Below are 14,544 nucleotides of genomic sequence, written 5' to 3'. Positions count from 1 at the left end.
TCAGGCCAGGCTTACTACATCTAAACTGTCTGTTGGAGATAGTCCTTGACCTGCACTGACTGCCACACTGTGCCCAAAAATATTTTGACAGCAGGAAGACAGCAGCGGGTCACCTGGCATAGTGTAGTTTACTTGTATAGGTGTAGCCTGACGTGTTCCGTTGCAGTGGGGATAAAAGCTGAACTGGGATGAAAAAAAAAAAAAAGGGAGTAAACTGGGACAGAAGGGGAAGGGAGAAACTGAAAAGACAACTGATCTGGAGCTGAGATTGAAAGCCAGAGAGTGAAATGGAAGATGGGAAGTACTGAGACTGCATGAGGAATGGGGGTGGAACAGCAATGGAGTCAGCAGACACTGGGACAAGGGAGGGAGACAGTTCAGTTAAGGATGGAGAAAAGGGAATATTGCTAATGGAGGAAAGGGAAGCTGAAGGGGCTTGCTAAACCGAGTCCTCCACAAGAATAAGGTTAGGACAGAAATTATCTAAAACAAATTGGGACTGAGGATATAGTGATATTCAGAGGCTGGGCTGGAACCCAGGACTCCTTTTTCAGTGAATTCCCAAACTTCTGCAAATCACTTAAAGGGACATTTGGACAGTTCAGTGATGCAGACATGGCACTATCCCTATCTTTCAGCAGTTCAGAGTTAAAAAAATTGAGTTCCAAGTCTACCATAGCGTGTTCTGGGGTTGAAGCATTATTGGTTGCTTTTCAGGGAACTGTTTTTCTTTGTGTGGAGTGATCTTGGATCTGGAACAGATACCTGCACTTGCTGAACCCACTGCTTCAAGCTTTCTTTGAAGCAGAGGCAGCAAAGGAGGCTTACTGTAGCTGAGAAAGATGCTTATCTTTGCTTTCTGTCACTCATGTAGTGATCAGAAATCTTCTGGGTGGCATATTCAACTCCTAGTATTTTCAGGTTATGAAATACAAGACACACAGGCTGTCACAGGAGACCAGGACTCCACCAGGCACATGCTGTAACAGGTTAGACACATGCTTGGTTTAAGGATTTTGCTCACAGAGAGTTACCAGCATCCCTCTAAATGTGTGTGGGGCAGGTGCATGTAAACATCACACACTTGAAGCAAACGTGCACCTTCTTTGTGGACCCCAACAAGGAGGAAATAAAAGATTAGCAAAGAGTGGCTTTTCACTGTCAGGGCTAAAGTGCATAAGAACCTGTCCCTAGTGGAATTTAGTACACCTGAGAAACTTCAAAGCTGTGGCTTTTACATATCTTCATGTCAGGTCACAGAAGACGGAAGGTTTTGAACACCAACAGATTTCAGTTTTGGGTCAGAGGTCTTAAATCCACTTGTGTCTTGAGCCCTATATCAGTATGTAGGTCAGCATTTATTTAATCCAAACTTTTACTCAATGCAGAGAAAAGGAAGCACAATGACAAGAATGCCCTGAAAACTATTAAGTGAATGTGAAGGATAAAAAGCAGCTATGCTATGGCTATGAATTACTTTAATAAGAGATGACCACATGGCAAAGACCCCAAATTATAGTATTAATTACATAAACAGCAGCCTCTGGGTTTTTTTATAGTTGGTTTTATAGAAATGTCAGAGGCAGTGATGGGAAACATAACTCATTTAGAATTGCCAGAAATCAGATCCTTTAAAAGTCAAGAACACAACTAACAGAAGTCTTTAGCTGTTAGAGATCGGAGATGTCCTGTCTTTGTATGAAATATATATCCTAACAGTCATTCACATCCTGATCTTCCCCAAGATTTTACCTTATAAGGAAGAGTTAGCTGTTCTTGTTAAATACATAAATTTGTAGATACTTTTTAGTTACTCAGTTTAGTTGATTTCCAGGTTTATTTAATTTATTACCATTATTTTTCTGTATAGCTATCCAAACTAATGGGAAGTTTGGAATCACGTATCTTGATTTTCCCATGAAGATCACATCAGGTGACAGAGGTTTTGGACCAGACCCAGTATGTGACTTCAGAAGTTAAGCATCAGGTTCCCAAGTGCTTACGTTTAAGGCTATTGGACTTCAGAATCCTGAACGAGGCACCTTTTACCTGCATGAAATTCTACACGTCCCAGGCCAACCTGCTGGCTTTAGTCAGAGTTGCCTAATGTCAGCCTGTTCAGCATGCGGGGAGATCTCTGTCTGCTCATTGCACAACCCAGAACCAGGAGTAGAAGCCTTCCAGAAAACAGATCTAAGCTTCCCCTTAGCAGAACAGGAGCGTGCTTACTAGCCTACCAATTCAAATCTCCCCAGAATGGGGGACCAAGAGCAGATTCCCACACTGGAGGGAGATCAAACCCGTATGTGCCATGGGGTGTTCTCTAACTGCTTCCTATTAAGCTGTTCCACTGTGCACTGATGTGCATAAAGCCCAATAGTGAAAGACAACTGCCTTATTTATCATGGCACTTACCTGAGGGTGAGGAAGACCTGGGTTCCAGCCCTTCTCTTCTGGATATTTACTGTCTGTTATTTACTGTACTTAGCATATCCAGTGATAGGTTTCTTGAGAGCACTACTTTCCTCTGTGTTCCTTCAGGCCCAGCATATCTCAACTGTTGCACGGCAATCCCAGAATCAGTGGAAGATTCTCCTAGGTACCATTTCAGAAGCAGCTGTGCCAGTTTAATTGCATGAAGCCATAAGCAGTGTTCCTGCTCCCTCTACACCTGTTCTGGAGCTGCTTGGGGTCTCCCTCAGGCCAGTTCAGCTCACCAGAATGACAGGATGCCATCTTCCACTTGTTTGGGTTTTTTCCTTTCTTCTGAGATAGTTTCCTGCCATTTCAATGATGTGAAATGACTCACTGCGTGGTTCAGCAGGCACAGGGTGCAGCAGCAAAAGGACTTCCCCTTTTGACAGCTGTGCACTCACCACAAGCTTAAAGAATGACTTGTCATCTGGAGGCTAAGACAATTCTGTAAGGTAGGAAATGTGAATTTAAATTCTTCCTTTTTTAAGCCTAGACAAGACCTGAGGTCTTGTTTGTCTCCCAAAATGAGGCCTTTAATTACAGAGCTCCAGCAAGAAAGTCTGGCTCCATCTCTTGGATGTATTCCAGAGCCCCTGCTTGATTTTATGGAGTGCCACAAGACAGAATGGAAAGCTTGGATGGAACATTTCCTGGGCATTCCTACCAGAAGAAAGGCTGATTGAGTCACATTTGATTCAGTCCTACTAATTGCAGAGCATGTGTAGAGAACCAGCTTCCTCTGAGCGTATGTAGGCAAGTTCCCCGATCACAAAGCCTGTCATTCAAACCAAAGCTCTGCCTAACTTGTCTTGACTCTTCTCTTTATACACTTGCAAAGCTACAGAAGGTCTCCTCATTTGTATTTCAGTGGAATCTCAACCTTTACTATTGCAGAGGTGACCCATGGAGATGTGTAAGTCTTCTAGATTACTCACTGTCCTCCATGACCGAGCCCTCCAAAGACACATCAAAACAAAGTAATCTCACAGACTTTGCAAAGGAAATAAAAACAAATAGAGAAAATCTACACGGTAATTCTGCAACATCCTTAGCACCATCAATGCCTGTGTAGTTAGTGCTTTCATAAATATAGATTTCCATTTAAAAAAAAAAAAAAAGATATTTCTGCATATAAAATTACTTTTCTGCACCACTTTACTAACACTTCGTAAGATACTTTTTCAATAGGCTACTTAATATCAAAGAGTTTTCTTTGAAAAACACATGCAAAAACCCAAGTAACTGGAAAAGGTTCAGTAGGTTACACAAATTTTCTTCATTGTTACCATTTTTATCACAACCCAAAGCAATAACAAAGCAAAATCCCCTGATACACACTTAGCTTTTATCTTTACAAGCCATTTTTTTACTCACATTTTAAATATGGATTGGAAAAAAACAGTTAAAAATTCTCTCTTTTTACTTTCAGGCCTGTCCTACTGATGTGCAGTATGTTTTCTGTGATGACTCTAGCAGTTAATATCCTGAACTGATTTCAGTGACACTGCAGCATTATCACAAAGCAGGGTAACTCTTAAATGAGTAACAACACAGCTTTAATCAGTTTCGATCTATGTAAAGTACTCAGAGATCACTCCTGTGAAGTATAAGCAGCCAAACACAGAAGACAGCTCTAGTTCATTCTGCAGAATAGTGTTCAGTGCATCAATTTACAACTCTCAAAGCTTCTGTGCAAAGCCTTCCACCACCAACACCAAAGAGGAGTGCAAGCTAGTTTTTCACCATGGGAAATTAAATTGTTTTCATATGTATAAGCACAGCAAATCTCCCAAGCCATTGAATAGTCCCAGCCAGTATTTAACTTGAGTCCGCTGCTAATGTTTTAAGGCTCTGGAGACCTATACATAATTATTTACGCACCTATTGTCCAAGTGTTCCTTGAGTTCACAGTCATAATGCTGACTGCAAACTAAAAATAGTCGAAATGAAGAGACAGGCAAGGACAAAAGGCTGCAATGAAGTTTCTGTATCTCAGTGTTTATTACTTAAAATAACATCTAACCTTATTTACGATCCGTGTATGTTTCTTAGGGATGCAGTGGCATGTCTGTTAGAGCTCAAGGGGCACAAATTAAAGTAGTGTTGCAGCATTGCTGAAGGCTGCACCCTGCCAGCTGAACCGTAAGTTATCTACCTCTTTGGGATAGGGATTCAGAGGTTAAGAATTGGATGCTACTATGTCGTGCCTATTGCGTTAGCCAACAGCACATAAGGGAGTCTTGAGCACACTAGCCCAAGGGGTCATCTAGGCTCAGGGGAGAAGCTACAGACAAACCTTTGTTTCTTACTGGGAAAAGAGATGGTATTTTTATATGACCAAGCTTAAGTAATAGTTGTGAGATCATAGCCGAGAGGCATGTACTAGAATATTATTTCATTTAATAGATCCATCAGAAAAGAAAGACCTAACTAGCCTCCCTTTTTCTGGATATCTTTAAATCCATTTTTCTTTATATTGTTCATCAGTCTGTTTAGCTGCTCTAACTGCATAGTTATATATTTTTCTGGTGTAGAAAAAAACCCAAACCTCTCCAGTCCTTGTTGTTGGGCACAGTCTTCCAACTACCAGTACACTTTGGCAGGTAACAGTGAATCAGTCTATCTGCCCGATTCTTATACTACACGCATACACACACAGAGCCTTAGTATGTGCATGTTAGTGTAAGGGGTAGATCTTTTTTTCCTAAAGCAATGTTCTCCATGTCTCCCTTTCCACAGGAGATTAACTCTTGCTGGATATGGAATGCACTGGTAATAGCACTTCATACCTGACAAATGTAGAACACACATTTTAAAAGACAGACGATAAACTGTCGAGCCCATTTCAGGCCAGCAGCCAGGTCAGCAGTAGCTCTTTCATGACTGCAGTTACTGGAAATAATCTGACTTACTTGAGGCAAACAGCAGCAAGCAGGCTGCAGCAGCACAGGGTGTGGGTCACCTGGCCGTGTTGGCCAACTGCAAAGTAAGATTTATTACAACAGTTCACCAGGCCCAGGGGAAATGCTTCCAGGTTCTCTTGAGGAAAGCCCCACTAGCAGGGAGCACTCCCCTTTGGACTTCCTGCAGCTCCCAGGTATTGCATCAAGGCCTCCTAATTCTCATACCTTTTGTAAGGACACAGCCTGCCATCAGTGAACAGTATTGTCGTAAGCACTCTTAACAGGCTGTTATCCTTTGTCTACATTTACTTTACCACACTTCCCAGCACTCTCATGCAAGCAGCAAATTATATAAATAACTTACTCATACTCACAGTCTCTTTCTACATGTACACTTAGTATTCAAGGAACAGCTGCAGACCAGATAAACGTCCTCCCCAAGTGGCTTAGCCACAGGTGACCCTTCTTACCGACATGACCTTAACTCCCTCTCAGGTGCATGCCTTTGCATCAGTCAGGCTCTGCCTTCCTTGGGTCTTGGTATTCTGCTGCCAAGATCACTTTCCTCCTTTGAACTTTAAGCAATTTGTTGTTTTAGTAGAGTGAACTTCAGTATCTAGACTGAATCCAAGCCTTTGTCACTGGCATGTTCTATACAATATTCTTTAAGAATAAGGTGACATTAACTCTGGAATTCCCATGGTTTTTGCCATGTTTTAATGTTTCATTTAGGGTTATTCTGAAGCTGTACAAAGATCCCGTTACAAAACAAAGGGAAATATTGAGTGTCAGCTTTTGGACTGGAGATCAGAAGAGCTGTTTGAACCACAGGATGATGAAGAATCATAGAGTTCTGCAAACAGTTTTGGCAAATTCACTTTGCATGGTCTCTGGAAAGCAGCCTTCCACATGTGGGACAAATCTTTATCTTCCTATGTTTGTAGAGTAGAGAAAGGTTTAGCTAATTATGTCAAGGACAGGCTTCATCCTGTAGCCACATTACAACCTCAGTTGCACAGGCTGTCATAAACTACCCTGCTGCATACTCTCAATCATCTGCTGTCAAACTAGGAACTAGGTCAAAACCACAAGGAATTTCTAACTCTTTTTGGCTGACTAGGTCTGATGCCATTTAAGGTCTCAACAACAGAACTGCTGATAACTTTTGTATCTTGTTGACAAAAACCAAAAAAACCCCAAAACCATATCCATGGCCATCTTCCAGTCTTTAAGCCAAGTCATGAGTTTTGGAAATGGTAATCAACTGTGTCAGCTCTTCCTTTGGTAGTTTTACAAGTCTGGCTAGGTTCTGCCTGATAGAAGGTTCTGTGATAATGAGAGCCTAAGCACAGATGAGGTTAGAAAAATCTTTACTTTTTTTCAGTTGAACAATAAAATTCTGGTCTCACAAAAATGTTTTCTGATGTTATGCCTAATTTTAGTATCCTTGACAATTTATTTTCTCAATAAAATGCTTCATAAGAACAGGAAAAGAAGAAAAATAACCAGTTTTCTGCAGGAGCACTACAATGGCACTACAAAAAGGACCAATTATTCTCAAAAAGGGGACAGCAAGCAATTTCATTCCAGTATTTGCAGGAAAGCTAGAAATCAAGAATGATTGACTGCATAAGAATGTATTACATTTAAGCAACTTCTTTGCGCACTATTCATGTTTACATGCATTGCCTCAACTTCCATGATACTTCTGAAATTATTATACCCACACCCATATCTGCGTATAGTGCAAATGATCCCATTGCAAAAAATATCTGGACCTTTTCAGTTCACTTATCAAATCAATTACTGGGAAAGACCATTTGCCAAAATGAATAAGTACAGCTAGACAACTTCCTAGAGCCATTCATCTTTAAGTGGTAAACAAGGAATAAGGAATGCTGTGATTTGCCACACCCTACAGAAATACTGCAGAGTAGGGATATTATTCACCATTTTGTCTGCATGTGTGATGTTTGTCTTTCACATACTTGCCAGTGCCTTCCTAAGCCTCACGCTAACCAGGGAAGAGCTAATTTCATATTCCAGATGTTGCCTCCTCCAGACAATAGAAAAGGATCATGGTAAAATCCCGAACACAGTGTCACTGCTCAGATACCCTAGAAATTAATTACACCTGAACAGTCACTCAAAGGAGAGAGAATGTGGTCGCATCTTACACTGAGAAGACTAGGAAGGAAGGAAAATTCAGTGCAAGGCCCACCCCATTCCCTGAAACCGTGCATGCTCTGTCTCCAATACTGAAACAGTTTTGGAGAAACTAGCAAGGGAAGGTTATTCTTGCTGCATGCACCCTCCCCCATCATGAAGGAATTTCAGGAGTGGCTTGAACAGACCTGCATGTTTAAGGGAATCTAATTTTACATGTACTGATTTCTCTGGGTTGTAAAATAATGAAGCATTCTTTCTGTTCCTGGCTACTTCTGATTTACTCAAGATTATACAGTACATCAGTCTAGCCCTAATCTGGTAGATGGGCATGATAATTTATTTACCCTCAAAAAACCCCTACTAAATTTTCCAGCGGTAGGGCAAAAGATTTTAATAGGTTAGTACAGAAGCTCCTTGCTGTGAGCAGCAAACATTCACAGGGGGTATGAAGTCATTTTGTTGATTACCTAGGACCCCAGTTACCCTGTAGCCTGGCTTTTTAGCTCCTTTCCTCCTAAAATATTCTCTATTAATGTAAGCATTATGCATATAGCTCTGTAGGTGTGCAGTCAACACCAAGCATTGACATTCCCTACTTTAAAGCAGTTTTATTATGCAAAGTGATTACTTTGGGGAGAACGCTATCTTTGCTACTAAGTGCAAACCTAATGTATAATATAGTTGCACAAGTTTGAGCAATGTGCAAGAGCTTTTACTCATGCATCAAGCCAGAAGTTTGGGGAAAATATTTGCAGAATGGTCATTCATAAAGCTACTGCTGCACTCAGTCAGATACTTAAGAACTAGGAAAAGTCAGCAAGCACGTAGACTGCTATTCTCAGCTGTGCCTAGATAATAATTTACAAGGACCCTAAAAGTTTCTGAGGAAACTCACATTCATAGGTCTGCAAAAGGTTCATTCTTTCCATGTTTGTCTTGCAGACTTGTCAACATTTTGCCCCTAATTTAATCTGCATTTTTATTCACTCACAGTTGGATCCCATACAGTACTTCTAGATAGGACTGTGTCCTGTATAGATTAATTCTTCGTTTGCAGAAAGGAGAACAGATCAAAGTGAGCAATGCACCTAAGATGGCTGTTGCCTTTGTAGACAGTAAGACGCTAAAGAGCTTCAAAATAAATTGGCTCACATTTCCTAGGGCTTTGCTTAACAAAGCAAAAAAACTTACAGGAAACATTCACTGGATGTAAAGTCAGTGGCAAACATTATCTTTCATATCTGAGAGATAACGTAATTAAATAAAAAAGATTTATTTGCCATTTTGCTAAGATGCAAACCTGATATCAAGATGTTATGTGGCAACACACCGTTTGTGTTTGATAAGCAACACTAAGTCAGAGGGAACAGACCTTCAGGTAGAAGAAGCGTTTGCAGCACAGAAGTTTCACACAAGAAACTCGCCAAATGCCAGAACAGAGCCACAACATGGTAGTGCTAGCAGTATTTTGTTTTCTACTGTGAGGCATTATACGTGCACACAGTATTTCAAATATAGATGTCATTTAGTAGATTGATTACATTAGTGCAAGGCTTCTCAAGTTTTATGATGCCATGGCTTTCTCAACAGCAGGGAACAGTCACTCTCACAGATCTACTACATTTTTGCCAGAAAATAAAAAGGCTAATGACTTGAAATATGAGTGCCACAGTAAGGCACATGATTAATAGCCACTGAGTAATAAAATCATTGCTGACAAAATATGTCCAATGAAAAGTTTAAATCTTTTCCAATGAAAAGTTTAAATATCCCCTTGGGAAAGGAGTCCTCGGTCTTGTTTCCAATGCTGCAGAGTCAATGGCTTGTCAGGCAAGTGTTGTGAAGCAGTTCCCAGTACATGGACAAGAATCAAGACTTCCCATTCTCAGACACATTTCTCTAAAAAAGGAGGCTGTGTACCTCTCCACTTAGTCTGTGCCCTCAAGAGTCTTGCACTCTTTGCTGAACAGCGGCCCAGTTTCAACAAGAGTTCAATGACCTCATGCTAGACCTTCCCATAGCTCAGTGGCTATTTCAGAAAGGAGGTACCACAGATTAAACTCCTTTAAGCCAAGGAGGACCCAGAACCTCCCTGCTCCATTTTGCTGTAACCACTATGCTGCTGTGGTAACATAGTCCCTACTTCATACCTTCCTCAGAAGGTGGTCTGGTGCTTACTGTCCTACAAAGGGGTGCAAGACCCCTGTGAAGTCCTGAGCCAAGTGCCTCTTGAAGTAGACATTTCAAACGTGTCATGTTTTCTAGCAGCTGACTCCAAATGGCTTTGCTCCCACACACATGAAAACAAAACCCCTAAGTGCCATGCAGAGGCATATAGAGCCCCCATACCGTTGAGAGACAGCCATGTCACTAAGCCTACATAATGTTCCCCTGCTGCTGTAAGGTGTGCTCTTGATTTTCTTAAAACAAGAAGTTCTGTCTGAATATGAGGAAAAACTTTACCTTGAGGGTGACAGAGCACTAGAAGAGGCTGCCCAGAGAGGTTGTGGAATCTCCTTCCCTGGAGACATTCAAAACCTGCCTGGACACGATTCTATGCAACCTGCAGTAGATGAACCTGCTCTAGCAGGGGGTTGGACTAGATGATCTCCAGAGGTCCCTTCCAACCCTGACCATTCCGTGATTCTGTCATCCTCATCTTTCCTTCATGTCACTAGTGCACAACCACACCTACATCAGCATGTTGTCCAGCTGAATGCTAACACATTTGACATGCTTCATTTTCAGCTGGACTTTTTACCCATCAAGCTCTCCCCATGGAGACCCAATTATAAATGCCTGTATGAGAGAGGGACAAGAAGGCACAGCCAGGGAAAGTGGGATGGTCCCTACTGATAGCAGCCCTACCTTCATCAGCTGAAGACCATCATGGAGCTGCACACACACTTCACTGACCCCACTGTGGGAGCACCTAGTCTAGTCCATTACAAAGAGCCCAGCCACCTACTTCACACTGTGAGAATCACACCGCTGTGAGCAACCACCTACTCTTATGCCCAAGAGCTTTCGACTGAGGGGCTAAGGCAGGCATGGAGAACTGTTACAATTGCCATCAAAACTTTACCAGAAGGGGATTATACAGCCATGTTGTAGAAATAAGATCATTCCCCAGCTCTTCATTAAGGCCTAATTAATTGGGAAACCATTAGCATAAGACTAAAAGCAACAGAATGATCAGTTACTTCTGCTAGAGAAAATTAGGCGTGTCACAGGAAAAGAAAAGAAGTTGAGCAAGGAAATTTTTCAAAAATGTGTTCAGTCCATGGTCTCATTTCTTCATCCCCTAAAGAACCACTGTGTGGTAGTTGTTTATAGTAGTCGGTCATAAGTTTTGTTTTCACGAGATACGCGGTACAATACCCTAGTAAATGGCACCAGCCCTCTGGAAGTGCCAGATAACATTAAAGAAACCCAAAGGGAGAAGCTGCTTCAGCCAAGGGGAATACAGGCCACACGACAGCCTCCATCTCATGGAGTGGCTGCCCCCACTAGCAGACTCCTGACACTGTCACATAGGTAGCTGGAACACAGCCCCCTAAACCAAGGCAAAGATCGGACCTGACATCTGGAGAGGGAGGGGTACCACCACCACATCCTGGACCCTATCCTCACTCTTTTCATGTTCTCAGCATCCTTGACCTGTGCCACATCAATCTAGGCCCAGCTAACCAGGCTATAGAGGTTTTTGTTTTCCACCTTTTCTTCTAAGGCTTTTGATCATTCTCCTTGCTCACATCAGTTGGCCTCCTGGTCTTCATACAAGAAGTACAAGCACTAAGTGCCTGCCCCTCATCTTCCCTACCCATCTCTCTTCCCAGCAAAGCCCCATGAGGCTACACATACCCCACTACCTGTTAAGTGTAGTGCAAGCAGCCCAGACAAGAATTACTCCTGGATCCTCATTTTTTTTCAGAAGATCTCTGCAATCACAATCACTCTTATTACTGGGCCAAAACCCCGCATCTGCTGCTGCTGGTCTTCCCAAATCAGGATCTCTGAGTCTTTATTTCCCTAAACTGCAAGCTCTCAACCTGCATTCTTCACCATCTGTAGGCTGCTAGGCAAGACAGTAAATACCTCACGCATTCAGGTGAAGAAAGTCTTAACTGTTTTTATCTAACCCTGCAGAAGAAGATAGCCCTATCTAAATACCAGTAGTGTCACAGCAGGCCCTTGCCCCATTCACTCAGAGATGCCATCCTTCCAGGCAGCTCTCCATTTCCCAGGACTTCCTCACACAACCTTCAGAAACCAAGTAAACCAAAAATCACCCCCCAGGAAGCCTTTAAAATCTGCTGACTAGGACATAAATTCCTGTGACTATTCCTTAACACCTGCAACCTTGTTTTCTCACACAGCTGGGCTGTCGGTTTTCTAGATCATTGAAGGACCTAGATGCACTAGTGCAGGCATTTCAATACCGGCTAGCATACACACTGAATCAGGCATACAGTCCTTAGCACAGCAAAGGGTTGTTGTGGCAACATAAAGCAGTGGCACTGCTGCAGTGTACATTATATATAAGGCATCTTTGCCTGGGACCTGGTATTTTATAGAGTGTTGTGATTTGTTATCCCCACCGAGGCAGAGATGCCCAGACCACATCACATTTTCTCTCTCACAACAGCTTAAGAACTCTGGCTTCCCTAAATGTAAATGGAGAGTTTGAGGAAACACAAGCCTTTGATGTGTGTGGGGAGATGTAATGCATTTAGGCAGAATATTTTAATTATGTGGATTACAACAGGACAGCCTGCTCTTTTTCTTTTTGGCATGCTGAGTCATTTCCACTTGGGCTCTGCAAACATGGACCCATGCACTGAGTTTTTAAGTATTTGGAATAAACTATTAATGCGGTGCTCTAGGTTTCACAAGCCTTAAGCAGAAAAAAAGAAATCACTCCCTTTGTTCTTTATTTCCCTGTGCTTGTTAGTGCCTTTTTTGGAAGACCAGAGCTAGTTGAATGTCCCAATTTGAGATATGCAGTGCCAAGGGCCAGTATGCTGAAACTATCTCAACCAGTTCCCAGGGACTGACTTCTGAAACGTCTGAGGCTTTCAGTTGCCATCCAGTCTCATTTGTGTACAAAATATGGAGAGATGAGTCAGAGTAATTTCTTGCCCTTTCTGAAGAAAACCTGATACCTTGTGCATAGTTGTGGTATTTCTATACAAAGTTTACATACTTGTCACCAACCCAGTTTTATTTTTCTTCTGACTCTTTTGATTTTTTCATACAGTAATTGTTCTGTTGAAGTCTGTAGCTAAATGAGGTGTTTATTCAGCATCTGTGCCTTCTAAATATTTACTAATGAAGATCTTTTTAAAAACTTTTTCCCCAGCCTGTTCACTAGGCAGCGTAACTTTTTCCATTTCTTTGATCGTGAAGCCCCCCTTATTTTTAATTATTCTTCTCTTGGCAGATGAAGGAAAATGTGGCAATATATACCAAGCCTTTCCCCACCTCTCCAGTTAACAAAGATAGCAGTTATAGATCAAAGAGTCCATCAGAACAAACTGCTTCCTATGCAATAAGCCCTCTGTCTCTGGAATAAGCAAGTTTATCTTCATTGTGCATTCCGATAAGATGTTATTATAGTAGTGACTTTAATTACATTTCTCATTATTACATTAGTGTGCAGTAACATAGGGTTTCACTGAATCTAAATGTGTTAGTTTGCAGAATATGGTGCCTTTAAGTCTTGTGGTGGAGGGAAGCAAAACTTCAGAAGCCACAAAACAACAAAAAAAAGTCCATGTTATAGTTGGGCAAATGTCCCCGTGGAAGAAATGAGGAAGTTTTTCTGGAATATGGACTGGAAAGCGGAGCAAGGTGAAGAGACATCATAAAAAGGCAACAGTATGTGTACCACTGTACATCCCTATAATGCAAATGTGGTGAGATTCTAGAAAATAAGTAGGTACTTTAAGACTTAAGGAATAAATATTTTCTCATCTGAAGCTCATACAGTGATATGCCTAGAGGTATATTTTAGTGGCACATCTTGAAATGTTGGTCTATTTTCCTCCATAGCAAAACAGCTTCTTCTTCTCCTAGTTCTTCCTTTATGGTAAGGCTAAAAGCTGTAAGACTAAGGCGCTATCCCAAAGTATTTCATTTTAGACATTGAGTGGGTTAAAAAAATGTTTGTAGGTATAAAAATATTCTTTAAGGTTTGTACATTTTGGATGTCTAACAAATAGTCACTGAACAGATAACCAGTAAAACAGATTTTCATGTAACTCAGCTTCTCTGATAACTTGATTAAATGTGGGGCCTAGTATTTGGTGCCAGGTGGTTCCCAGGGGAGTGAATTTATCACATGCTTAGTCTTGCAGTCCTTACTCAATAACTGCCTGATCTATAACTTATTGAAAATGGTAGTAGTTCCCAAGAACTGCAGTCACCTTTAAATCAGGGCATAAATTATCGAATGCGTCTCCCTTTGAAAGGCACAGACGTCCAAACAGACCATTGCTACTAGTCCCATGAAGTAGTAATAACTTCACGATCTCCAAAACAACTGCTATTAATGTATTTGCAAGGACTGGATTGGAGTGCAATGGTTTTCTTCTTGGAACCCCTAGGCAAAATATTCAGTCAGTACCCAACTTGTTTTAAAGCAAACACATGGTAAAATCATGCATTGCTTGACCCCTATTGCTTGAAGCAACTGTACATTTATGAGATTCTTTTTACTTCTGCCAGATAGTGAAAATACAGATAAATCTGATCCATATAAATCAAGTTTTTAATTAAAATACATTGAGTTTTCTAATACAAATGGCATTTTCCCTTCTACTCACTGCATCCTTCTTTAATGCCAACACTGAACAAATAAGCTGTGCTTATCAGCACAATGTTCTTGTCTATCAGACATCATTGAGGGTTTTTTTCCCCCTCATTATATTTTGAGTTTTAAATAGTCTACTTTATGAAGATGTCTTTCCCCCCTCCCCTGGAAGGCATATATACT

Source organism: Falco rusticolus, chromosome 2, assembly GCF_015220075.1.
Source record: "Falco rusticolus isolate bFalRus1 chromosome 2, bFalRus1.pri, whole genome shotgun sequence".
Lineage (NCBI taxonomy): Eukaryota > Metazoa > Chordata > Aves > Falconiformes > Falconidae > Falco > Falco rusticolus.
This window is presented reverse-complemented; position numbering follows the sequence as displayed.